The following is a 25,835-nucleotide window of genomic DNA, read 5'->3' as shown; positions in this document are numbered from 1 at the left end:
CGAACACCTTCGGAGATACCTGTAGAGCATCTTTATAGTCACCCAGTTACGTTGCGACGTTTGATACACACAAAGTATTCCTCCGGTGTCAGTGAGTTATATGATCTCATGGTCATAGGAACAAATACTTGACACGCAGAAAACAGTAGCAACAAAATGACACGATCAACATGCTACGTCTATTAGTTTGGGTCTAGTCCATCACGTGATTCTCCTAATGACGTGATCCAGTTATCAAGCAACAACACCTTGTTCATAATCAGAAGACACTGACTATCTTTGATCAACTGGCTAGCCAACTAGAGGCTTGCTAGGGACAGTGTTTTGTCTATGTATCCACACATGTATATAAGTCTTGATTCAATACAATTATAGCATGGATAATAAACAATTATCTTGATACAAGAATTATAATAATAACTATATTTATTATTGCCTCTAGGGCATAATTCCAACAGTCTCCCACTTGCACTAGAGTCAATAATCTAGCCCTCACATCATCATGCGAATTACATTGTAATAAATCTAACACCCATACAGTTCTGGTGTTGATCATGCTTTGCCCGTGGAAGAGGTTTAGTCAGCGGGTCTGCTACATTCAGATCCGTGTGCACTTTGCATATATTTACGTCCTCCCCTTCGACGTAGTCGCGGATGAGGTTGAAGCGTCGTTTGATGTGTCTGGACTTCTTGTGAAACCGTGGTTCCTTTGCTAGGGCAATGGCACCTGTGTTGTCACAGAACAAGGTTATTGGATTCAGTGCGCTTGGCACCACTCCAAGATCCGTCATGAACTGCTTCATCCAGACACCCTCCTTAGCCGCCTCCGAGGCAGCCATGTACTCCGCTTCACATGTAGAATCTGCTTGGAACTGCACCAGCTTGCTGCACCCCCATTAAGAATAAATACGTATCCGGTTGGCGACTTAGAGTCGTCCGGATCTGTGTCAAAGCTTGCATCGACGTAACCTTTTACGGCGAGCTCTTCGTCACCTCCATACACGAGAAACATCTCCTTAGTCATTTTCAGGTACTTCAGGATATTCTTGACCGCCGTCCAGTGATCCACTCCTGGATTACTCTGGAACCTACCTGCCATACTTATGGCCAGGCTAACGTCCGGTCTAGTGCACAACATTGCATACATGATAGAACCTATGGCTGAAGCATAGGGGATGGTGCTCATATGCTCTCTATCCTCATCAGTTGCTGGGCACTGAGTCTTACTCAATCTCGTACCTTGTAAAACTGGCAAGAACCCTTTCTTGGACTGTTCCATTTTGAACCTCTTCAAAACTTTATCAAGGTATGTGCTTTGTGAAAGTCCTATTAGGTGTTTTGATCTATCCCTGTAGATCTTAATGCCTAGAATGTAAGCAGCTTCTCCTAGGTTCTTCATAGAGAAACCTTTATTCAAGTAATCCTTTATGCTCTCCAAAAACTCTATGTTGTTTCCAATCAGCAATATGTCATCCACATATAATATTAGAAACGCTACAGAGCTCCCACTCACTTTCTTGTAAATACAAGATTCTCCAACCACTTGTATAAACCCAAATGCTTTGATCACCTCATCAAAGCGTTTGTTCCAACTCCGAGATGCTTGCACCAGTCCATAAATGGATCGCTGGAGCTTGCACACTTTGTTAGCATTCTTAGGATCGACAAAACCTTCGGGTTGCATCATATACAACTCTTCCTTAAGGAAACCGTTAAGGAACGCCGTTTTGACATCCATCTGCCAGATTTCATAATCGAAAAATGCAGCTATTGCTAACATGATTCTGACGGACTTAAGCATCGCTACGGGTGAGAATGTCTCATCGTAGTCAACTCCTTGAACTTGTGAAAAACCCTTTGCCACAAGTCGAGCTTTATAAACGGTCACATTGCCGTCAGCGTCCGTCTTCCTCTTAAAGATCCATTTGTTCTGAATAGCCTTGGAGCCCTCAGGTAGTACCTCCAAAGTCCACACTTTGTTCTCATACATGGATCCTATCTCGGACTTCATGGATTCTAGCCATTTGTTGGAATTTGGGCCCACCATTGCTTCTTCATAATTTGCAGGTTCATTGTTGTCCAACAACATGATTGACAAGACGGGATTACGTTACCACTCTGGAGCAGCACGTGATCTCGTCGACCTGTGTGGTTCGACAGAAACTTGAACCGGAGTTTCATGATCATCATCATTAACTTCCTCCTGAACCGGCGTCGCAACGACAGAGGTTTCCCCTTGCCCTGCGCCACCATCTAGAGGGATGAGAGGTTCGACAACCTCATCAAGTTCTATCTTCCTCCCACTCAATTCTCTCGAGAGAAACTCCTTCTCGAGAAAAGCTCCGTTTTTAGCAACAAACACTTTGCCCTCGGATTTGAGATAGAAGGTGTACCAAACTGTCTCTTTTGGGTAACCTATGAAGATGCACTTTTCTGCTTTGGGTTCCAGCTTTTCAGGCTAAAGCTTTTTGACATAAGCATCATATCCCCAAACTTTAAGAAACGACAACTTTGGCCTTTTGCCATACCACAGTTCGTATGATGTCATCTCAACAGATTTTGATGGTGCCCTATTTAAAGTGAATGCAGCTGTTTCTAATGCATAACCCCAAAACGATAACGACAAATCGGTAAGAGACATCATAGATCGCACCATCTCTAATAAAGTACGATTACGACGTTCGGACACACCATTACGCTGTGGTGTTCCAGGCGGTGTCAATTGTGAAACAATTCCACATTGTCTTAAGTGAGCACCAAACTCGAAACTCAGATATTCACCCCCACGATCAGACCGTAGGAACTTGATCTTCTTGTTACGATGATTTTCAACTTCACTCTGAAATTGCTTGAACTTTTCAAATGTTTCAGACTTGTGCTTCATTAAGTAGACATAACCATATCTACTCAAATCGTCAGTGAAGGTGAGAAAATAACGATATCCGCCGCGTGCCTCTACGCTCATCGGACCACACACATCGGTATGTATGATTTCCAACAAGTCACTTGCACGCTCCATTGTTCCGGAGAACGGAGTTTTAGTCATCTTGCCCATGAGGCATGGTTCGCACGTGTCAAGTGAATCAAAGTCAAGTGACTCCAAAAGTCCATCGGCATGGAGTTTCTTCATGCGCTTTACACCAATATGACCTAAGCGGCAGTGCCACAAAAATATGGCGCTATCATTGTTAACTCTAACTCTTTTGGTCTCAATGTTATGTATGTGTGTATCGCTATCAAGATTCAATATGAACAATCCTCTCACATTGGGTGCATGACCATAAAAGATGTTACTCATAGAAATAGAACAACCATTATTCTTTGACTTAAAAGAGTAACCGTCTCACAATAAACAAGATCCAGATATAATGTTCATGCTCAACGCAGACACTAAATAACAATGATTCAAGTTCATAACTAATCCTGATGGTAACTGAAGTGAAACTGTGCCGACGGCGATTGCATCAACCTTGGAACCATTTCCTACGCGCATCGTCACTTCATCTTTCGCCAGCCTTCGTCTATTCCGCAGTTCCTGTTTCGAGTTGCAAATATGAGCAACAAAACCGGTATCGAATACCCACGCACTACTACGAGAGCCGGTTAATTAAGTACACATCAATAACATGTATATCAAATATACCTGATTTTTCTTTGGCTGCCTTCTTATCAGCCAGATACTTGGGGCAATTGCGCTTCTAGTGACCCATACCCTTGCAATAGTAACACTCTGTTTTAGGCTTAGGTCCAGCTTAGGGTTTCTTCGTCGGATTGGCAACAGGCTTGCCGCTCTTCTTTGAATTACCCTTCTTGCCTTTGCCGTTTCTCTTGAAACTAGTGGTCTTATTCACCATCAACACTTGATGTTCTTTACGGAGTTTAGACTCTGCGACTTTCAGCATCGCAAACAACTCGCCGGGTGACTTGTTCCTCCCTTGCATGTTGTAGTTCAACACAAAGCCCTTATAGCTTGGCGGCAGTGATTGAAGGATTCTGTCAGTGATAGCCTCTTGCGGGAGTTCAATCCCCAGCTCAGCTAGACGGTTTGAGTACCCAGACATTTTGAGCACATGTTCACTGACAGACGAGTTCTCCTCCATCTTGCAAGCATAGAATTTATCGGAGGTCTCATACCTCTCGATCCGGCGTTCTTCTGAAAGATGAACTTCAACTCCTGGAACATCTCAAATGCTCCATGACGCTCAAAGCGACGTTGAAGTCCCGGTTCTAAGCCATACAAGACTGCACATTGAACTACCGAGTAGTCCTCCTTATGTGCTAGCCAAGCGTTCTTAACATCCTGGTCAGCCGTAGCGGGTGGTTCATCTCCTAGCGAAGCATTAAGGACATAATCCTTCTTCCCAGATTGTAAGATTAGCTTAAGTTTATGAGCCCAGTCTACAAAGTTGCTTCCATCATCTTTCAACTTAGCTTTCTCTAGGAACGTATTAAAATTCAGGGTGACTGTCGCGTGAGCCATGATCTACAACACAAATATATTCAAAGTGGACTTAGAATATGTTCAAGATAATTAGAGTTTAACTTAATCAAATTACTCGCTAAACTCCCACTCAAAAAGTACATCTCTCTAGTCATTTGAGTGGTTCATGATCCACTTACACTAGCTCAACTCTGATCATCACGTGAGTTGAGTATAGTTTCAGTGGTAAGCATCCCTATGCTAATCATATCATCTATATGATTCATGATCGACCTTTCGGTCTCATGTGTTCCGAGGCCATGTCTGCACATGCTAGGCTCGTCAAGCTTAACCCGAGTGTTCCGCATGCGCAACTGTTTTGCACCCGTTGTATGTGAACGTTGAGTCTATCACACCCGATCATCACGTGGTGTCTCGAAACGACGAACTGTAGCAACGGTGCACAGTCGGGGAGAACACAATTTCATCTTGAAATTTTAATGAGAGATCACCTCATAATGCTACTGCCGTTCTAAGCAAAATAAGGTGCATAAAAGGATTAACATCACATGCAATTCATAAGTGACATGATATGGCCATCATCACGTGCTCCTTGATCTCCATCACCAAGCACCGGCACGATCTTCTTGTCACCGGTGCCACACCATGATCTCCATCAACGTGTCTCCATCGGGGTTGTCGTGCTACTCATGCTATTACTACTAAAGCTACATCCTAGCAAAATAGTAAACGCATCTGCAAGCACAAACGTTAGTATAAAGACAACCCTATGGCTCCTGCCGGTTGCCGTACCATCGACGTGCAAGTCGATATTATCTATTACAACATGATCATCTCATACATCCAATATATCACATCACATCGTTGGCCATATCACATCACAAGCATACCCTGCAAAAACAAGTTAGACGTCCTCTAGTTTTGTTGTTGCATGTTTTACATGGTGACCATGGGTATCTAGTAGGATCGCATCTTACTTACGCAAACACCACAACGGAGATATATGAATTGCTATTTAACCTCATCCAAGGACCTCCTCGGTCAAATCCGATTCAACTAAAGTTGGAGAAACTGACACTTGCCAGTCATCTTTGAGCAACGGGGTTACTCGTAGCGATGAAACCAGTCTCTCGTAAGCGTACGAGTAATGTCAGTCCAAGCCGCTTCAATCCAACAATACCGCGGAATCAAGAAAAGACTAAGGAGGGCAGCAAAACGCACATCACCGCCCACAAAAACTTTTGTGTTCTACTCGAGAAGACATCTACGCATGAACCTAGCTCATGATGCCACTGTTGGGGAACGTCGCATGGGAAACAAAAATTTTCCTACGCACACGAAGACCTATCATGGTGATGTCCATCTACGAGAGGGGATATTCGATCTATGTACCCTTGTAGATCGTAGAGCAGAAGCGTTAGTGAACGCGGTTGATGTAGTGGAACATCCTCACGTCCCTCGATCCGCCCCGCGAACCGTCCCGCGATCAGTCCCACGATCTAGTGCCGAACGGACGGCACCTCCGCGTTCAGCACACGTACAACTCGACGATGATCTCGGCCTTCTTGATCCAGCAAGAGAGACGGAGAGGTAGAATAGTTCTCCGACAGCATGACGGCGCTCCGGAGGTTGGTGGTGATCTTATCTCAGCAGGGCTCCGCCCGAGCTCCACAGAAACGCGATCTAGAGGTAAAGCTGTGGGGATATGTGGTCGGGCTGCCGTGGCAAGGTTGTCTCAAATCAGCCCTAAAACCGCCGTATATATAGGGGGAGGAGGGGGAGCCTTGCCTTGGGATCCAAGGACTCCCAAGGGGGTCGGCCGAGCCAAGGGGGGCAACCCTCCCCTTCCAAACCGAGTCCAACTAGGTTTGGAAGGAGGAGTCCTTCCCCCTTTTCCCACCTCCTCTTTTTTTTCTTTTCTCTTTGATTTTCTTCCTATGGCGCATAGGGCCTTCTTGGGCTATCCCACCAGCCCACTAAGGTCTGATTCGCCACCCGCAAGGCCTATGGGCTTCCCTGGGGTGGGTTGCCCCCCGGTGAACACCCGGAACCCATTCGTCATTCCCGGTACATTCCCGGTAACTCCGAAAACCTTCCGGTAATCAACTGAGGTCATCCTATATATCAATCTTCGTTTCCGGACCATTCCGGAAACCCTCGTGACGTCCGTGATCTCATCCGGGACTCCGAACAACATTCGGTAACCAACCATATAACTCAAATACGCATAAAACAACGGCGAACCTTAAGTGTGCAGACCCTGCGGGTTCGAGAACTATGTAGACATGACCCGAGAGACTCCTCGGTAAATATCCAATAGCGGGACCTGGATGCCCATATTGGATCCTACATATTCTACGAAGATCTTATTGTTTGAACCTCAGTGCCAAGGATTCATATAATCCCGTATGTCATTCCCTTTGTCCTCCGGTATGTTACTTGCCCGAGATTCGATCGTCAGTATCCGCATACCTATTTCAATCTCGTTTACCGGCAAGTCTCTTTACTCGTTCCGTAATACAAGATCCCACAACTTACACTAAGTCACATTGCTTGCAAGGCTTGTGTGTGATGTTGTATTACCGAGTGGGCCCCGAGATACCTCTCCATCACGCAGAGTGACAAATCCTAGTCTCGATCCATACTAACTCAACGAACACCTTCGGAGATACGTGTTGAGCATATTTATAGTCACCCAGTTACGTTGCGACGTTTGATACACACAAATTATTCCTCCGGTGTCAGTGAGTTATATGATCTCATGGTCATAGGAACAAATACTTGACACGCAGAAAACAGTAGCAACAAAATGACACGATCAACATGCTACGTCTATTAGTTTGGGTCTAGTCCATCACGTGATTCTCCTAATGACGTGATCCAGTTATCAAGCAACAACACCTTGTTCATAATCAGAAGACACTGACTATCTTTGATCAACTGTCTAGCCAACTAGAGGCTTGCTAGGGACAGTGTTTTGTCTATGTATCCACACATGTATATAAGTCTTCATTCAATACAATTATAGCATGGATAATAAACGATTATCTTGATACAGGAATTATAATAATAACTATATTTATTATTGCCTCTAGGGCATAATTCCAACACACGCAACTTTCGCCGGTGCACAAACCCACCATATGCCTTCCTCAAAACAACCATCATACCTACCTACTATGGCATTTTCATAGCCATTCCGAGATATATTTCCATGCAACTCCCACCTTTTCGTCTCTTGACTTGTGCCGTCACTCTCATATTGCCATTGCATGATCGTAAGATAGCTAGCGAGATGTTTCAACGTCATACGCCAAGTTAGATCGTTGCACATCCCGGTACACTGCCGGATGCATTTCCTATAGAGTCATTTCTAAGCTTTGAGTCGCGAGTAAATAAAAGTGTGATGATCATCATTATTAGAGCATTGTCCCATGTGAGGTAAAAAAGAGGCCAAAGAGCCCAAATAAAAAAAGAGAAAAAAGAGGCCCAAGAGCCCAAATAAAAAAAGAAGAGAGAAAAAGAGAGAAGGGACAATGCTACTATCTTTTTCCACACTTGTGCTTCGTAATAGCACCATGTTCTTCATATTTGAGAGCCTCTTGTTTCGTCACTACCATATGCTAGTGGGAATCTTCATTATATAACTTGGCTTGTATATTCCAATGATGGGCTTCCTAAAATTGCCCTAGGTCTTCGTGAGCAAGCAAGTTGGATGCACACCCACTAGTTCTCCTTTTGAGCTTTCACATACTTATAGCTCTAGTGCATCCTTTGTATGGCAATCCCTACTCATTCACATTGATATCTATTAATGGGCATCTCCATAGCCCTTTGATACGCCGAGTCAATGTGACCATCTCCTCCTTTTTTGTCTCACAACCACCACCACACTCTATTTCACCTATAGTGCTATATCCATGGCTCACGCTCATGTATTGCGTGATAGTTATAATTTTTTTGAGAAAGTAAGAGTGCGAAAACAATTACTTGGCCAATACCGGGGTTGTGCATGATTTACATTAGTAGTGTGAGGATGATGGAGCATAGCCAGACTATATGATTTTGTAGGCATAACTTTCGTTCGCCTTGTTATTTTGAAAGTTCATGATTACCTTGCTAGTTTGCTTGAAGTATTATTGTTTTCATGTCAATAGAAAACTATTGTTTTGAATCTTACGGATCTGAACATTCATGTCACACGAAAGAAGTTGCAAAGGACAACTATGCTAGGTAGCATTCCACATCAAAAATTCATTCTTTATCACTTCCTACTCGAGGACGAGCAGTAGTAAAGCTTGGGGATGCTTGATACGTCTCCAAGGTATCTATAATTTTTGATGGTTTCATGCTATTATCTTGTCAAACTTTGGATGTTTTGTATGCCTTTTATATCTTTTTTGAGACTAACTTATTAACTCAGTGCCAAGTGCCAGTTCCTGTTTTTTCCATGTTTTGACCCCTTTCAGAGGAGGATTTTAAACGGAGTCCAAACGGAACGAAACTGCCAAAAATATTTTTTCCGAAACAGAAGAAGATCGGGAAGCCTGAGAATCAGGGCAAGGGGCCAGCAGAGACCCCACAAGCCCCCTAGACACGGCCAGGGGGGGCGCCTCCCAGGCTTGTGGTTTCCCTGGGCCACCGCCCTAGGTATTTCGCCTATAAATTCCCGAAAATCCCAGAAAAAATGAGGAGATCATCAAAAGTACTTTTCCGCCACCGCAAGCTTCTGTCTCCGCAAGATCCCTTCTAGGGCACGTTCTGGTGCCCAGCCGGAGGGGGGATTCGGATACGGAGGGCTTCTTCATCAACACCATGACCTCTCCGATGATGCGTGAGTAGTTCACCATAGACCTAAGAGTCCATAGCTAGTAGATAGATGGATTCTTCTCTCTCTTGGATCTTCAATACAAAGTTCTCCATGATCTTCATGGAGATCTATCTGATGTAATCTTCTTTTGCGGTGTGTTTGTCGAGATCCGATGAATTGTGGATTTATGATCAGATTATCTATGAATCTTATTTGAGTTTCTTCTGATCTCTCTTATGCATGATTTCATATCCTTGTAATTCTCTGCGAGTTGTGGGTTTTGTTTGGCCAACTAGATCTATGATTCTTGCAATGGGAGAAGTGCTTGGTTTTGGGTTCATATCGTGCGGTGACCTCACCCAGTGACAGAAGGGGTAGCGAGGCACGCATCATGTTGTTGCCATCAAGGGTAAAAAGATGGGGTTTTCATCATTGGTTTGAGTTTATCCCTCTACATCATGTCATCTTGCTTAAGGCATTACTCTGTTTGTCATGAACTCAATACACTAGATGCATGCTGGATAGGGGTCGATGTGTGGAGTAATAGTAGTAGATGTAGAAAGTATCGGTCTACTTGTCTCAGACGTGATGCCTATATGTATGATCATTGCCTTAGATATCGTCATGACTTTGCGCGGTTCTATCAATTGCTCCACAGTATTTTTTTCACCCACCGTAATATTTGCTATTTTGAGAGAAGCCTCTAGTGAACACTATGGCCCCCGGGTCTACTCCACACCATATTTTCAGCCTTAATCTTTTTGTTCGTTGCACTTTCCGCCTTCACATCTCACTTTGCAATCAATCTTGAAGGGATTGACAACCCCTTTATAGCGTTGGGTGCAAGCTCTTTTGTGTTTGTCCAGGTACTCTGGACTTGACGAGATTGTCCTACTGGATTGATACCTTGGTTCTGAAACTGAGGGAAATACTTACTGCTCCTGTGCTGCATCGCCCTTTCTTCTTCAAGGGAAAACCCAATGCAATCTCAAGAGACGAAAGAAGAACTCTTTCACCATAGCATTCCCCAGATGGGATCTTGTGGAGACAGAAGCTTGCGGCGGCAGAAAAGTATTTTCGTGGCTCTATCTGGTGGTTCTGGATTTTTAGGGAATTTATAGGCGAAAGAAGTAGGGAAAAGGAGCCACGTGGGGTCCACAAGCCTGGTAGGCGCGCCCGCCAGGCCGCGGCTAGGGGGCTTGTGACCTCCCTTGGGGTCCTTTGCCTTGGTTCTCAAGTTCCGTGCGTATCTTCTGTTACGGAAAAAAAATTCATTCCACAGGTTTTATTCCGTTTGGACTCCGTTTAATATTCCTCTCTGAAAAAGGTAAAAAATACGGAAAAAACAAAAAATGGCACTAGGCACTGAGTTAATAGGTTAGTCCCAAAAAATATATATAATAGCGTAATCATGCATACAAAACATCCAAGGTTGAAAAGATAATAGCATGGAACCATAAAAAATTATAGATACGTTGGAGACGTATCACGGCTTTCCAGAGGCTGCCGACCGCGGACCTCGCGAGGAGAATGCTCAGAGAGGATAGGAGAGGCAGAGAGAGAGGTCTGCGAAACCGGAAGAGTTGGCGTGCTGACCCTTCGACCGTGCATCGCCATACCCGAGGGAGCCAGGGACAAGAGAGTTAGGGGGTTCCTCGATGTTGATGGAACCCTAGATGACATCTATATAGGTCATATATTTGTGTTAGGTCATATATTTTTTAATTTTATTAATGAACACAAAATATTTGTGTTGATTGGATGGATTTACATGTGCAGTTGTCTCGTCTGCTGTTCGAAGACCTCCTCGTGTGTTCGACGAGCTCCGCCCCTGCATTCGTGGGTGAGTACAAATGACATCTCCTCCTCGCCCCTTAATTTGCCGTGGGTCGGTTTGTACATGAAACTTCCTAGACATAGGTACACCAAATTATCAGTATTTGTGACCAGTATGTGTCTCCCGTTCGAAAGGTTTACATTTGTAAATATGCATGCATTTGCATATATTTATAACCGTGATTCTTCCGAATTGTCCAACGTTATCCATGGACAACCCGAGTATGTGTAGATTGGGTTCGTTTTTCCATATGCTTTGTTTTGGATCAGATGCAGAATTTTGTCAGTGCCTCCCTGTTGTTCTCTGGATACATATCCTCTCTGTTTATTGCCGAGGCGTGTATCACGAGAACAACGGGGAGGTGCTGTCGAAGTTTTGTGTTGGATCCGGAGCAGAGCATGGGAAAACGAACCCAGTCTACACATACTCGGGTGGGATTAGGACCTATCTTTACCTAATAGCATGTAGGTTCCATGGACATAATAAAACTGGCGAACTTGATTAACTGATGAACATATATGCTGAATTATATATATATATATATATATATATATATATATATATATATATTTCTTGTGTGTTTAGTAGCTAGGCAAGATGAGTGATCGTGCGTGGATGTACACCGGTCACCCTAGTCAGAAAGAGATGACGAAAGAATGGTTTCGAAAAACCAAGGACTTTGTGAAAGTTGCATTTGAAAATGGCCAGGAAATAAACTAGTGCCCCTGTCCACACTGCGACAACTATAAAAAGAGGACAAAGGCTGTAATGATTAAACACTTGTAGAGGAGGGGTTTTAAGCCTAATTATACAGTGTGGACATTTCATGGTGAGTCTGTACAACGCACCAGTGCTGAGGTGGTTCGTCGTTGCACCGACGAGCATGGTACCGGGATCGAAGACATGGTGCAAGACTTTGATGATGCTCGGGATTCGGACAAAGAGATGGAGGAATCTGCAAAGGCCTTCTATGAAATGTTGGAGTCTTGAAAACGTCCTCTCCACAAGTACACTGAGCTTTTTCAGCTGGATGCCATTGCACAAGTAATGGCTCTGAAGGCTCAGTTCAGCTTGGGAAGAGAATGCTACGATGTGATGATGACACTATTTGGACGCTTTCTACCCAAAGGCCATGTCATGCTTGCAAACCTATACCAGTCGGACAAAATACTTCATGTACTTAAGATGACCTCTGAGAAGATAGATGCATGTGAGAAAGGATATGTCTTATTTAGGAAGGAGTATGCACACTTGGACTATTGTCCCAATTGCGAGTCTTGTAGGTATCTTGTGGTAGACAACGGTATGGGTGAGAAGAGGCAGACCAAAATCCCAGTTAGTGTTCTTCGGTATATGCCAATCATACCAAATTTTCAATGTCATTTCATGGTCGAAGAGAGAACCAAACAGATGACATGGCACAAATTGAGCAAAAGAACCGAACTAGATGCGGATGGGAATAAGATGGCGGTACACACATCAGATGGGGAAGCATGGAAACATTTCGATGGGTTATATATGGATAAAGAGGCAGATCCAAGGAATCCTCGAGTGTGCGTCACCACGGATGGGTTCAATCCCTTCGGCATGACGGCAACCCAATACAGTAGTTGGCCTGTATTTGTCATTCCAGTCAATCTCCCCCCGGTCAGATTATGCAAAGAAAGAACATATTCCTGACGTTGATAATTCCAGGGCCCAACTATCCGGGGAAGAATATGAATGCGTACATCCAGCCGCTTAAGGATGAATTGCAAGAAGCTTGGGATAATGGGGTGAAGACATACGCTGCCGCTAGAAAAGAGAACTTCAAATTGCATGTGTGGTACATGTACTAGATGCATGACTTACCGGTGTATGCGCTATTATCTAGATGGTGTGTGCATGGAAGGTTCTCGTGCCCCTTGTGCTACGGAGCTCTTCAGTTTCATTGGTTGCAGGCGGGTGGGAATTATTCTTGCCTTGACTTGCATAGACAGTTCCTGGATCCTCACCATCAGTTCAGAAAAGACAAGAAGAACTTTACCAAAGGTAAGGTTGTCAAAACCTTGGCACCACCTATGTTGAGAGGCCAACAGATCCTGGATCAGTTAGACGCCCTCGAGCCTGATCCAAAGTGCCCAGGGTATTTCAAGGGGTATAATTCAGAACATGCCTGGACTCACAAGTGATGCGTTTGGGATCTGCCTTACTTCAAAGACCTCCTTCTTACACACAACATCGACATGATGCACGCTGAAAAGAATATCGAAGAGGCCATTTTTGGTCGATTGTTCAGCATAGATGGGTAGACAAAGGATAATCCTAAGACTAGAGTCGATCAAGAGAAACTGTGTCATATGCCGTTACAAAACATGCGAGAAGGCAAAGGAAAGCAGAATTGGTCGAAGCCAAAGGCCTGGTTCAATCTTGGAAGGCCAGCTATGAGGGAAATTATCTTGTGGGTCAAAATGCACTTGATGTTCCCCGATGGGTATGCAACAAATCTAAAGAGGGGAGCGAGTCTTGAAAAATTAAAAATATTTGGTCTCAAGAGTCATGATTGGCACATATGGCTTGAGCGGGTAATGCGGTGATGTTACGTGGCTTTATTCCTGAGGATGAATGGCTAGTACTGGCGGAGCTGAGCTATTTCTTCTGTGTTCTTTGTGCGGAAGAACTGTCGCCAGCGTGGTAGATGACATGGAGGAGTTTGCACCGGAGTTGATATGCAAGTTAGAGAAGATTTTTCCGCCGGGCTTCTTTAATCCAATGCAGCATTTGATTTTACATCTAGCGACCAAGGCAAGATTGGGTGGGCCCGTGCAAAATCATTGGTGCTATGCAACTAAGAGGATGCAGAAGACGCTTCGAGCTAAATATAAAAATAAACGTAGAATTGAAGCATCGATGGCTGAGGCATTCATTACTGAGGAGGTGGCTAACTTTGTGACAGCACACTACGAAGCCAAAAATCATCATTTTCATAATCCGAAGCCTCGGTACAATGATTCCGACCCTAAAAAAGGTAGACCCAACCTCACCCTATTCAAAGGGAAGCTCTCACTAGCCGGTGCTTCGAAACCAATAACGTTGGATGTCCAAGAATGGCGGAATATTTCATTGTATATCTTCAACAACCTAACAGAAGTGCGGCCGTACATTGATTATGTTCTTGGCACATTTTTTCATAACTTCTAATTCCTTTGAACTGCTCTTATTTCCGGATATTTAATGCAGTCGATACGTCGCCAAATTCTCGGATGGAGAGGTGATCCAAAATGATTCCGTCGAAGAGTATGAGATTCTGGCAAAGCATGGAGGAGACTATCCCGGTTTCATCTCTTGGTTCAAACAAACGGTAATTATCAATAATGGACCATTTCATTACTTGGTCTAACTTGCAGCTAATGCAACAATCGTTTTGTATTAAACTTGTAGGCTAATTCAGAGTCTATGGATGCCGAATTGAGACAAGCCGCTAATGATTTTGACTATAAGGTCCGTTCATTTGAGAAATACAACATCAACGGGTATCACTTTCGTTGTGGCAACGAGCTATCTATGTCGGACCGTAAATCTACAAATTGTGGTGTCTCTGCTATCGACAAAGGTGGTATTGAGTAATATGGAAGAGTTGAAGCAATTTATGAACTTCAATTCTATCGTGAAAACCCACCGAACGGTGTAGTCTTCAAATGTTATTGGTTCCAGCCAAAGGAGACTATAAGGACTCATGAACATACAGGGCTAGTCAAAATCAATCCAAGCACCCATTTAGATGCTCCCAATGTCTATATTACGACTCAACAGGCGATCCAAATTTTCTATCTACCGTGGGCATGCCAAACTGATAAGAATCTGAATGGTTAGTATGTTGTTTATGAAGTGCCGCCACGTATTAGACCACCTCCCCCAAATGAAGAGGATTATGAACCTCAAATTAACCCATACACATATGACAGAGAATTATTCCAAGAAACACGGCTTTTCAAGAAACATTTCAACTGCCGTGTTTCACCCCTGAACATGGAAGTAGACAGCGATAGTGAATCGGACTTCACCTCTGAGCTGGAACAAGCAGAGCCAGAACTAGAAGAGGTTACTCCTGCGGATGACCTGTTAATGCTTGACCAGTTACAGAAAGGCCTTCCACAAGTTCATGCCGTTGAACCCAATGAGCACGTCATTCATGATGACACGCATGGAAGTGATGATGATTATGCATTTATTGATCCAGAGTATTATTAATTTGTATGTATCCCAACTTAAATTATATATGTACATATTTTTATTCATGTCAGGTATTCAATTTTTTTATGTTGTACAAATTTCTTTTACTCTTTATCATGGCAGGTGTTGAAAGATGGTGGGCGCGGGTCCGGATCGCTCGGCGAGTTCTTCTTCGTCGGCGGCCCGCGCGAGGGGTGGTACTTCCATTCCACCCTATCTCTTTGTAGAGCCTTGGCGGACAGTCTGATGACACCACCCGTGGCTGCTTCTTCGTCGGCGGCGTTTGATAACCCACAAGTATAGGGGATCGCAACAGTTTTCGAGGGTAGTGTATTAAACCCAAATTTATTGATTCAACACAAAGGGAAGCCAAAGAATATTCTCAAGTATTAACAGTTGAGTTGTCAATTCAACCACACCTGAAAGATTTAGTATCTGCAGCAAAGTATCAGTAGCAAGGTAGTGTGACAGCAACAATAGCAACGGAGTAACAGTAGCAGCAGTGACATCAGTAGCAGCAGAGTAACAACAGTAGCAACAGAGTAACAATAGCAACAATGACATCAGTAGAAGCAAAGTAACATAGCAAGGACCAGTAGGAAAAACTCGTAGGCATTGGATCGGTGATGGATGATTACGTCGGATGTTATTCATCATGCAACAGTTATAACACGGAGAGATATGTAACTAGCTCCAGTTCGTCAATGTAATGTAGGCATGTATTCCGTATGTAGTCATACATGCTTAGGGAAAAGAACTTGCATGACATCTATTGTCCATCCCTCCCGTGGCAGCGGGGTCCTAATGGAAACTATGGGATATTAAGGTTCTCCTTTTAATAAAGAACCGGACCAACACATTAACACTTAGTGAATACATGAACTCCTCATACTATGGTCATCTCCGGGAGTGGTTCCGGCTATTGTCACTCCGGGGTTGCCGGGTCATAACACATAGTAGGTGACTACAACTTGCAAGATAGGATCAAGAACGCACATATATTGGCGACAACATAATAGGTTCAGATCTGAAATCATGGCACTCATGCCCTAGTGACAAGCATTAAGCATGGAAAAGTAGTAGCAACATCAATCTCAGAACATAGTGGATACTAGGGATCAATCCCCATAAAAACTAACTTGATTACATGATAGATCTCATCCAACCCATCACCGTCCAGCAAGCCTATGATGAGATTACTCACGAATGGTGAAGATCATCATGGAATTGGCGATGAAGGAAGGTTGGTGATGATGATGGCGACGATCTCCCCTCTCCGGAGCCCAGAACGGACTCCAGATATGCCCTCGAGAGGAAGAACAGGAGGTGGCGGCGCCTCCGTATCGTAAAACGCGATGAACTCTTCTCCTTGATTTTTTCCGGATGAAAGGGACTAAATAGAGCTGAGATTGGAGGCGGTGGAGCAACGTGGGCCCCACAAGCCTGCCAGGCGCGGCCAGGGGTCCCGCGCCTGGTGCGCTTGTGGGCTCTCAGCTCCACCCCTCCAGTTTATTCTTGCGCCAGTATTTTTTTATATATCCCAAAAAAATCCCCGTAAATTTCCAGGTCATTCCGAGAACTTTTATTTCTGCGCAAAAACAACACCATGGCAATTCTGCTGAAAACAGTGTTAGTCCTTGTTAGTTCCATTCAAATCATGCAAATTAGAGTCCAAAACAAGGGCAAAAGATTTTGGAAAAGTAGATACAACGGAGACGTATCAACTCCCTCAAGCTTAAAACCTTGCTTGTGCTCAAGCAATTCAGTTGACAAACTGAAAGAGACAAAAGAAAACTTTTACGAACTCTGTTTGATCTTGTTGTTGCAACTATGTCTAACTCTTATCCAGAATTTCAACAAGATCACAAGCAAACCACATAAGCAAATGACATCTAGGTCTCACGGTAAACTCATATCAATGGCATAATCAACTAGCGAGCAAATAATAATAAGTTTCAAACGTCAGCACTTCAATCAAAACAATCATGAAGCAGTATGAACGGGTGGTATCTCGCTAACTCTTTCTGAGACCGCAAAATATAAATGCAGAGCACCTTCAAAGACCAAGGGCTGACTAAACATTGTAATTCATGGCAAAGAAGATCCAGTCACAGTCATACTCAATATCGATCAAAAGCAAAGCATAAAAATGACAGAGGTGCTCTCTAATTGGTGCTTTTATAAGAAGTGGATGACTCAACAGAAACATAAATAGACAGGCCCTTCGCAGAGGAAAGCATTGATTTGCAGAGGTGACAGAGCTCAAGCTTTGAAAACAGAGATAATAATTTTGGGTGGCACGCTTTCATTGTCAACGCAATGACTAAGAGTTTTTACCATATTCCACCCTACACATGATATAGGCGGTTCCCAAACAGAAAAGTAAAGTTTTGACTCCCCCACCACCGATCAATCACACTCCACGACTAGCCGAATACTCAGGTGCCGTTCATACCAACATCAATCCAGGGGGAGTTCTGTTTGCAATTATCTTTTTGATTTGAGCATGGAACTGGGCATTACAATTACTGGTCCCTTTCTCGTGAATGATAGTGAATAAACACATATCGAGGATAACACGCCTAGCATGGAAGATACTGATCGCCCCTTGTCACCACATGAGTGGTTCGGGCATGCAAAACAGATTACTTCTTGAAGGTTTAGAGAGTGGCACATGCAAATTTACTTGGAACGGGAGGTAGATACCGCATATAGGTAGGTATGGTCGACTCATATGGAAAAACTTTGGGTTTATGGAAGTGGATGCACAAGCAGTATTCCCGCTTAGTACAAGTGAAGGCTAGCAAAAGACTGGGAAGCGACCAACTAGAGAGCGACATCAGTCATCAAAATGCATTGAGATTAACCAACATTGAGTGCAAGCATGAGTAGGACATAAATCACCATGAACATGAATATCATAGAGGCTATGTTGATTTTGTTTCAACTACATGCCTGAACATGCGCCAAGTCAAGCCACTTGAATCATTCAAAGGAGGATACCATCCTATCATACTACATCATAGTCATCTCAAGATTCATGTTGGCATCCAAGACAAACCATTATAAGCTCCTAGCTAATTAAGCATGGCATCAGAAAGTATGATCTCTAAGTTGTCATTGCAAACATGTTTCTCTCACAACAAAGCTGAATCAGGAACGATGAGCTAGTCATATTTACAAAAACAAAATAGATCGAGTTCATACCAGCTTTTCCTGGCTCAGTCAGTCCATCATATATCGTCATTATTGCCTTTCACTTGCACGACCGAATGATGTGAACAATAATAAGAGTGCTCGTGCATTGGACTAAGATGGAATCTGCAAGCAAACACAAAGGAGAAGACAAAGTAATATGGCTCTTTAACAGATAAACAGATATGCATGCGAGAGCCACTAAACATTATTGCCTTTCTCAAACTAGACAAACACACGAGAAGAAAACGAGAAAATGAAATAAACTAGCATGGATGATACAGTGGTAAAGTGTGAACACCGACGAACAAAGTGAAACCGTAAGCAAGAATATAAAGTCGGTGAAAAACACGTACTCCCCCAAGCTTAGGATTTTGGCCTAAGTTGGTCTACTCCCATGGATGGTACGGGCAATACCCAAAATCATAATGGGGGTAGTACGGGAGCGCTACAGCTACCGCCTAAATAGTTGCCTCACGGAGGAGAGCAGCCTTTGCCTCCCTCTCATACCCCTCAGCCTCTCCTCTGGTTATGTAATATCTCCGTTTTACCTGAAAGTCAAAGAAGGCAGGAGCAGGAAGGGTAATATGGAAAACACGCTGTCCGTTAAATATTAGCCGGTATAGGAGGGATTCATTATCCCTCTCAAGGAACTGATAGCATGTCATAGCGGCGCGATCAAGGAAAGCTGTATGGAGCGGGGGATCTCCTTCGCGGATGGGTACTCCAAGAAAATTTGCTATGCGAGTGGCATAGATCCCACCTAAGAAATCCCCTTCATTAGCATTATTATTCAGCCTCCTTGCTATTATAGCTCCCATGTTGAAACTTCTATCACCCATTACTGCGCTCTTAAGAATACTAAGGTCAGGTGCGTAGAGGTGACAATGCTCAATCTTGCCGTTAATGCATCTACCTATGAAGAGGGCAAAGTAATGCAAGGGAGGAAAATGAATGCTCCCCATGGTAGCCTGCGTAATATCTCTAGTTTCTCTGACAGTTATACCAAAGAAAAAAAATCCATAACCGAAGATTTAGGAGGATTATTGAGACTACCCCAATCAGGTATCTTGCAAATTCGCAGCAAGAAGAGAAAGAACACGGGTTTGAGCTGCGGGAAGATTTTTTCCGGAGGTAGGAGAAGGAGATGGGAGCTGGAATAAGTGGAGGGGGTGCACGTGGGCCCCACAAGCCTGGTAGGCGCGGCCAGGGTGGGTGCCCGCACCTCCAGGGCTTGTGGCCCACTAGTGCAGCCCCCTGACTAGCTCTTCGTCTTAGTATTTTTCAAGAATTCCAGAAAAAATCATACTTGATTTCCACGGAATTCAGAGAACTTTTATTTTCGGGGTATTTTTCAACGGGACGCTAAAAGCAGAAAACAGGGAAAACTAAACTAAATCTAACATTTTTCTTCTAAGCAACTGAAGGTGAAAGCTTGGAACAGAGGTTTGTGACTCCTCGATTCATCCATCTCATGGTCATCGAAAGAAATCCGTTAATGAGGTTGAGCAAGTCTCCTTGACAAACTTTTTCGAATCGCAAAAGGAAACGGAGAATTTTTGAATAGCCACTAGGTTACCTCAATGGGGATGTGCATATCCCCAACAAGCAAATCATACTTCATCTTAACAGTAGGTATAGGGCATTCAAAGCTCCCAATAAGAATCGATGAAGTTTTTTCGATAGCATTGATGCAATGTACTCGATATTGTTTGTTCGGAAAGTGCATCGTATGCTCATTACCGTTAACATGGAAAGTGACATTGCCTTTGTTGCAATCTATAACAGCCTCGATAGTGTTTAAAGAGGGTCTTCCAAGGACGACCGCCATGGCTTCATCCTCGGGAATATTCAGGAAAACAAAGTCCGTCAAGATAGTAATGTTAGCAACCACAACAGACACATCCTCGCAAATGCCGATAGGGAAAGCAGTTGATTTGTCGGCCATTTGTAGAGAGTTTTCAGTGGGTGTCAACTTATCAAGTTGAAGTCTATGATAAAGAGAGAGAGGCATAACACTAACACCGGCTCCAAGGTCGCATGAAGCAGTTCTAACGTAGTTTCCTTTAATGGAGCAAGGTATAGTGGGCACTCCGGGATCACCTAGTTTCTTAGGAGTTCCACCCTTGAAGGTATAATTAGCGAGCATGGTGGAAATCTCAACCTCAGGCATCCTCCTCTTATTAGTCACAATATCTTTCATGTACTTAGCATACAGAGACATTTTGAGCATATGTGTCAAACGCATTTGCAGAAATACATGTCTAATCATTTCAACAAATCGCTCAAAATCCTCATCATCCTTTTTCTTGGATGGTTTGGAAGGAAAGGGCATAGGTTTCTGAACCCATGGTTCCCTTTCTTTACCATGCTTCCTAGCAGCGAAGTCGGTCTTATCGTATCTTCTATTCTTAGGCTGTGGGTTATCAGGATCAACAGGTTCAATCTCCACATCCTTATCATTGCTAGGTTGAGCATCATCATGAACATCACTATTGATATTATCATTAGGCTCATGTTCATCACCAGATTGTGTTTCGGCATCAGAAATGGATACATCGTTTGGATTCTCAGGTTTAACAACATCAGGGTTGCTAGCGTGCAAGTTCCTAGCATCTTTCTTTTTCTTTCTAAGATGACTAGGTGCATCAGTGCTAACTCCTTGAGAATCTTGTTCAATTCTCTTAGGATGACCCTTAGGATACAAAGGTTCCTGGGTCATTCTACCGCCTCTAGTGACGACTCTGACAGAATTTTCATTCAACTCATTGAGCAAGTCATTTTGAGCCTTAAGTACTTGTTCTACCTGAGTAGTAACCATAGAGGCATGTTTACTCAGGAGCTTAAGATCATTGACATTTCTGTCCGCACAAGCACTTAAATGACTAAGCATACGAGCATTCTGTTCCAATTGTCTGCTAACATAATCATTGAAACTCTGTTGTTTGGCAACAAAGTTATCAAATTCATCCAGGCATAAGCTAGCAGGTTTATCAAAAGGAATATCACTCTCATTGAATCTACGCAGAGAATTTACTTCTACTACCTGTATCGGGTTATCAAGACCATGGATCTCTTCGATAGGTGGTAGATTTTTGACATCTTCAGCTTTAATGCCTTTCTCTTTCATAGATTTCTTAGATTCTTGCATATCTTCAGGACCGAGGAATAGAATACCTCTTTTCTTAGGAGTTGACTTTGGAGGTGGTTCGGGAATAGTCCAAGCATTCTCATTGCACAAGATATTATTCAATAGGATCTCAGCTTGTTCTATGGTTTGTTCCCTAAAAACACAACGATCACAACTATCTAGGTGGTATTTAGATGCATCGGTAAGTCCATTATAGAAGATATCAAGTATTTCATTCTTCTCAAGAGGGTGATCAGGCAAAGCATTCAGTAGCTGGACGAGCCTCCCCCAAGCTTGTGGGAGACTCTCTTGTTCAACTTACGCAAAGTTGTATATTTCCTGCAAGGCAGCTTGCTTCTTATGGGCAGGGAAATATTTCTCAGAGAAGTAGTAGATCATATCCTGGGGGCTACGGACACAACCAGGAGCAAGAGAAGAGAACCAAGTCTTAGCATCATCCTTTAGCGAGAAAGTAAACAACTTAAGGATATAGTAGTGGCGGATCTTTTCCTCACTCTTGAATAGGGAGGCTATATCGTGCAGTTTGGTAAGATGGGCTACAACCATTTCAGACTCATAACCATAAAAAGGATCAGATTCGACCAGAGTGATTAACTCAGGGTCGACAGAGAATTCATAATTCTTATCGGTCCCAAAGATAGGCGAAGTAGCAAACTTCGGGTCGTATTTCATCCTAGCATTCAAAGATTTTTCTTTCCACTTGCGCAAGAATTTCTCAACATCATAGCTATGCTTACAAGCAAGAAATTCCTCAGCTATCTCTCCCTCCATAACATAACCCTCAGGCATATCAGGCAATTCATATCTAGGAGAGCTAGTTCTAACAGGCAAAATAGTAGGTTCTACTTCAATAGTATCAGCAGTTTCAGAAGTATCATTGATACGTCCATTTTGCATTATGTTTTCATGTTGATATTTATCGCTTCTTGGGCTGTTATTTCACTTCACGGTACAATACTTATGCCTTTTCTCTCTTATTTTGCAAGGTTTACATGAAGAGGGAGAATGTCGGCAATTGGAATTCTGTCTTGAAAGTGGAGCAAAGTTAAGATACCTATTCTGCGCAACTCCAAACAGCGTAAAAATCAACGAGGATTTTTTTCCGGATTTATCAAAAAATACTGGGCCAAAGAAGCGCCAGCAGGTGGCCACAAGCCTGCACGGCGCGGCCACCCCCCCATGCCGCGCCATGAGGGCTTGTGGGCAGCCTGCTGGCCCACTGCCCCCCCTCTTCTACTATATGAAGGGTTTCGTCTAGGAAAAAAATCAGGGAGGAGCTTTTTCGTGGATTCGCCGCCGCCACGAGGCAGAACTTGAGTAGAACCAATCTAGAGCTCCGGCAGGACGATCCTGCCGGGGAAACTTCCCTCCCAGAGGGGGAAATCATCGCCATCACCAACACTCGTCTCATCGGAGGGGACTCATCACCATCAACATCTTCATCAGCACCATCTCATCTCCAAACCCTAGTTCATCTCTTGTAACCAATCTCCGTCTCGCGACTCCGATTGGTACTTGTAAGGTTGCTAGTAGTGTTAATTACTCTTTGTAGTTGATGCTAGTTGGATTACTTGGTGGAAGAGTTTATGTTCAGATCCTTGATGCTACTCATTACCTCTCTGGTCATGAATATGATTATGCTTTGTGAGTAGTTACTTTTGTTCCTGAGGACATGGGATAAGTCATGCTAATAGTAGTCATGTGAATTTGGTATTCGTTCGATATTTTGATGTGTTGTATGTTGTTTTTCCTCTAGTGGTGTTATGCGAACATCGACTACATAACACTTCACTATTATTTGGGCCTAGAGGAAGGCATTGGGAAGTAGTAAGTAGATGATGGGTTGCTAGAGTGACAGAAGCTTAAACCCTAGTTTATTCGTTGCTTTGTAAGGGGCTACTTTGGAAAATATGAAAAATACCTGCGCAAAGATCCGGTGGAGGGGACTGGCTAGTGGGCCACAAGCCCTGTTGCCGCGGCCCCCCTGGCCGCGGCAACCAAGCTTGTGGGGCCCACGTGGCTCTGCCGCCCCCAAACTCAGCTCTATAAATTCCCTTTCGTCCCGAAAAAAATCAGAAGAGAAGATTTCATCGCGTTTGCGATACAGAGGAGCCACCATATCCTGTTCTTCATCTAGAGGACAGATCTGGGGTCCGTTTTGGGCTCTGGAGAGGGGAAATTGTCGCGATCGTCATCATCAACCTTCTTCCCTCTCCAATTCCATGAAGCTCTTCATCGTTCGTGAGTAATCTATTCATAGGCTCGCTGGGCGGTGATGAGTAGGATGAGATATATCATGTAACCGAGTTAGTTTTGACGGGGATTGATCCCTAATATCCACTATGTTCTGAGATTGATGTTGCTACTACTTTGCCATGCTTAATGCTTGTCACTAGGGCCCGAGTGCCATGATTTCAGATCTGAAATTATTATGTTGTCACCAATATATGTGTGTTCTAGATCCGATCTTGCAAGTTGTAGTTAGCTACTATGTGTTCTGACCCGGCAACCCCGGAGTGACAATAACCGGAACCACTCCCGGTGATGACCATAGTTTGAGGAGTTCATGTGTTCACCAAGTGCTAATGCGTTGGTTCCGTTCTTTATTAAAAGGAGAACCTTAATATCCCGTAGTATCCTTTTGGACCCCGCTGCCACGGGAGAGATCGACAATAGATGTCATGCAACTTCTTTTCCCTGAGCACGTATGACAACACACGGAATGCACACCTACATCACATTGACGAACGGGAGCTAGCCACATATCTCTCCGTGTTATAACTGTTGCATGATGAATGTCATCCGACAAATCTCCGGCCCATTGCCTACGAGTTTGTCCCATTACTGTTGTTACTTGCTTTGCTCTGCTGCTGTTACTCCTGTTGCTGCTACTGTTACTTGCTTTGCTCTGCTGCTGTTACTACTGTTGCTTCTACTCTTACTTGCTACTATTCCTACTTGCTACTGTTGTCACTACTGTTGTTCCTTGCCACTGCTGTTACTCGTTACACTTCTGCTACCTGCTACAATACTTTTTTCTCGCGTCGTTGCCGGGAAAGAATATTTCCCGTCCACGGGCAACTTACTGGCGCCATTGATACAACCGTTAGGAATAGTCTGCCTCGTCAACAGATCGTTTCTGGCACCATTGCTATCATACTACTTTGCTACTGATACTTTGCTTGCAGACACTAATCTTTCAGGTGTGGTTGAATCTGACACATTCAGCTTCTAATACTTGAGAATATTGTTTCACTTCCCATAGCGCGAACCAACAAATTTGGGTTGAATACTCTACCCTCGAAAACTACCACGATCACACGCGCTGGTGGGCTATTGCAAGACAATTTCTAATTGTTGAGCAATTGGGACGAGCTCTTTTTTGGCTCCGTTGCCGTGGAGGCATCAAGTTAGGAATAGTTGCACGTGAGCAGCATTTTTGTGGCACCGTTGCCGGGGAAGGTATTGTTATATTCTCTGAGTCACTTGGGATTTATATCTGTTGATCACTATGAAGAATCTGAAAGATCCAAAAACCAAAGTCTTGCCCTCAACTACGAGGGGAAGTAAGGAACTGCCATCTAGCTCTGCACTTGATTCACCTTCAGTTATGAGTAAGTTTGCGACACCACCTCCTGCTAGAAATATTGATATGTCGTCTGTGCTTGATGATGCTTATGATGCTACTATGCTTGATGATGCTATGCTTTATACTGCTAGAGATGTTATGCCTGATACTGCTAGAGATGCTATGCTTGATACTGCTTTGCCTGATGATGCCAGAGATGCTATTTTGCCTGATGATGCTATGCTTGATACTGCTAGAGATGCTACTTTGGCTGATATGCCACTAGGGGTATTCCTTGATGCTCATATTTCTAGAGTTACTACCAATGCTCGTGATGCTTCGGAAACTGCCGATACTATTGAGATAGAACCTGCTTTTGCTCCTGCTAGATCTAGCTCTCCTAGATACGAATTGCCTGATATACCTGAGGGTTATGTTATGGAGGGAGAGATAGCTGAGGATTTTCTTGCGTGTAAGGATGCCTATGACGCTGAGAAATTACTTCTCAAGTGGAAGGAAAAATCTCTAATAGCTAGGATGAAATTCGACCCGAAGTTTGCCACTTCACCTATCTTTATCACTGATAAGGATTATGAATTCTCTGTCGACCCTGAGATAATC

This window comes from Hordeum vulgare, chromosome 1H, assembly GCF_904849725.1.
Source record: "Hordeum vulgare subsp. vulgare chromosome 1H, MorexV3_pseudomolecules_assembly, whole genome shotgun sequence".
Taxonomy (NCBI): Eukaryota; Viridiplantae; Streptophyta; class Magnoliopsida; order Poales; family Poaceae; genus Hordeum; species Hordeum vulgare.
Note: the sequence above shows the minus strand (reverse complement) of the source record.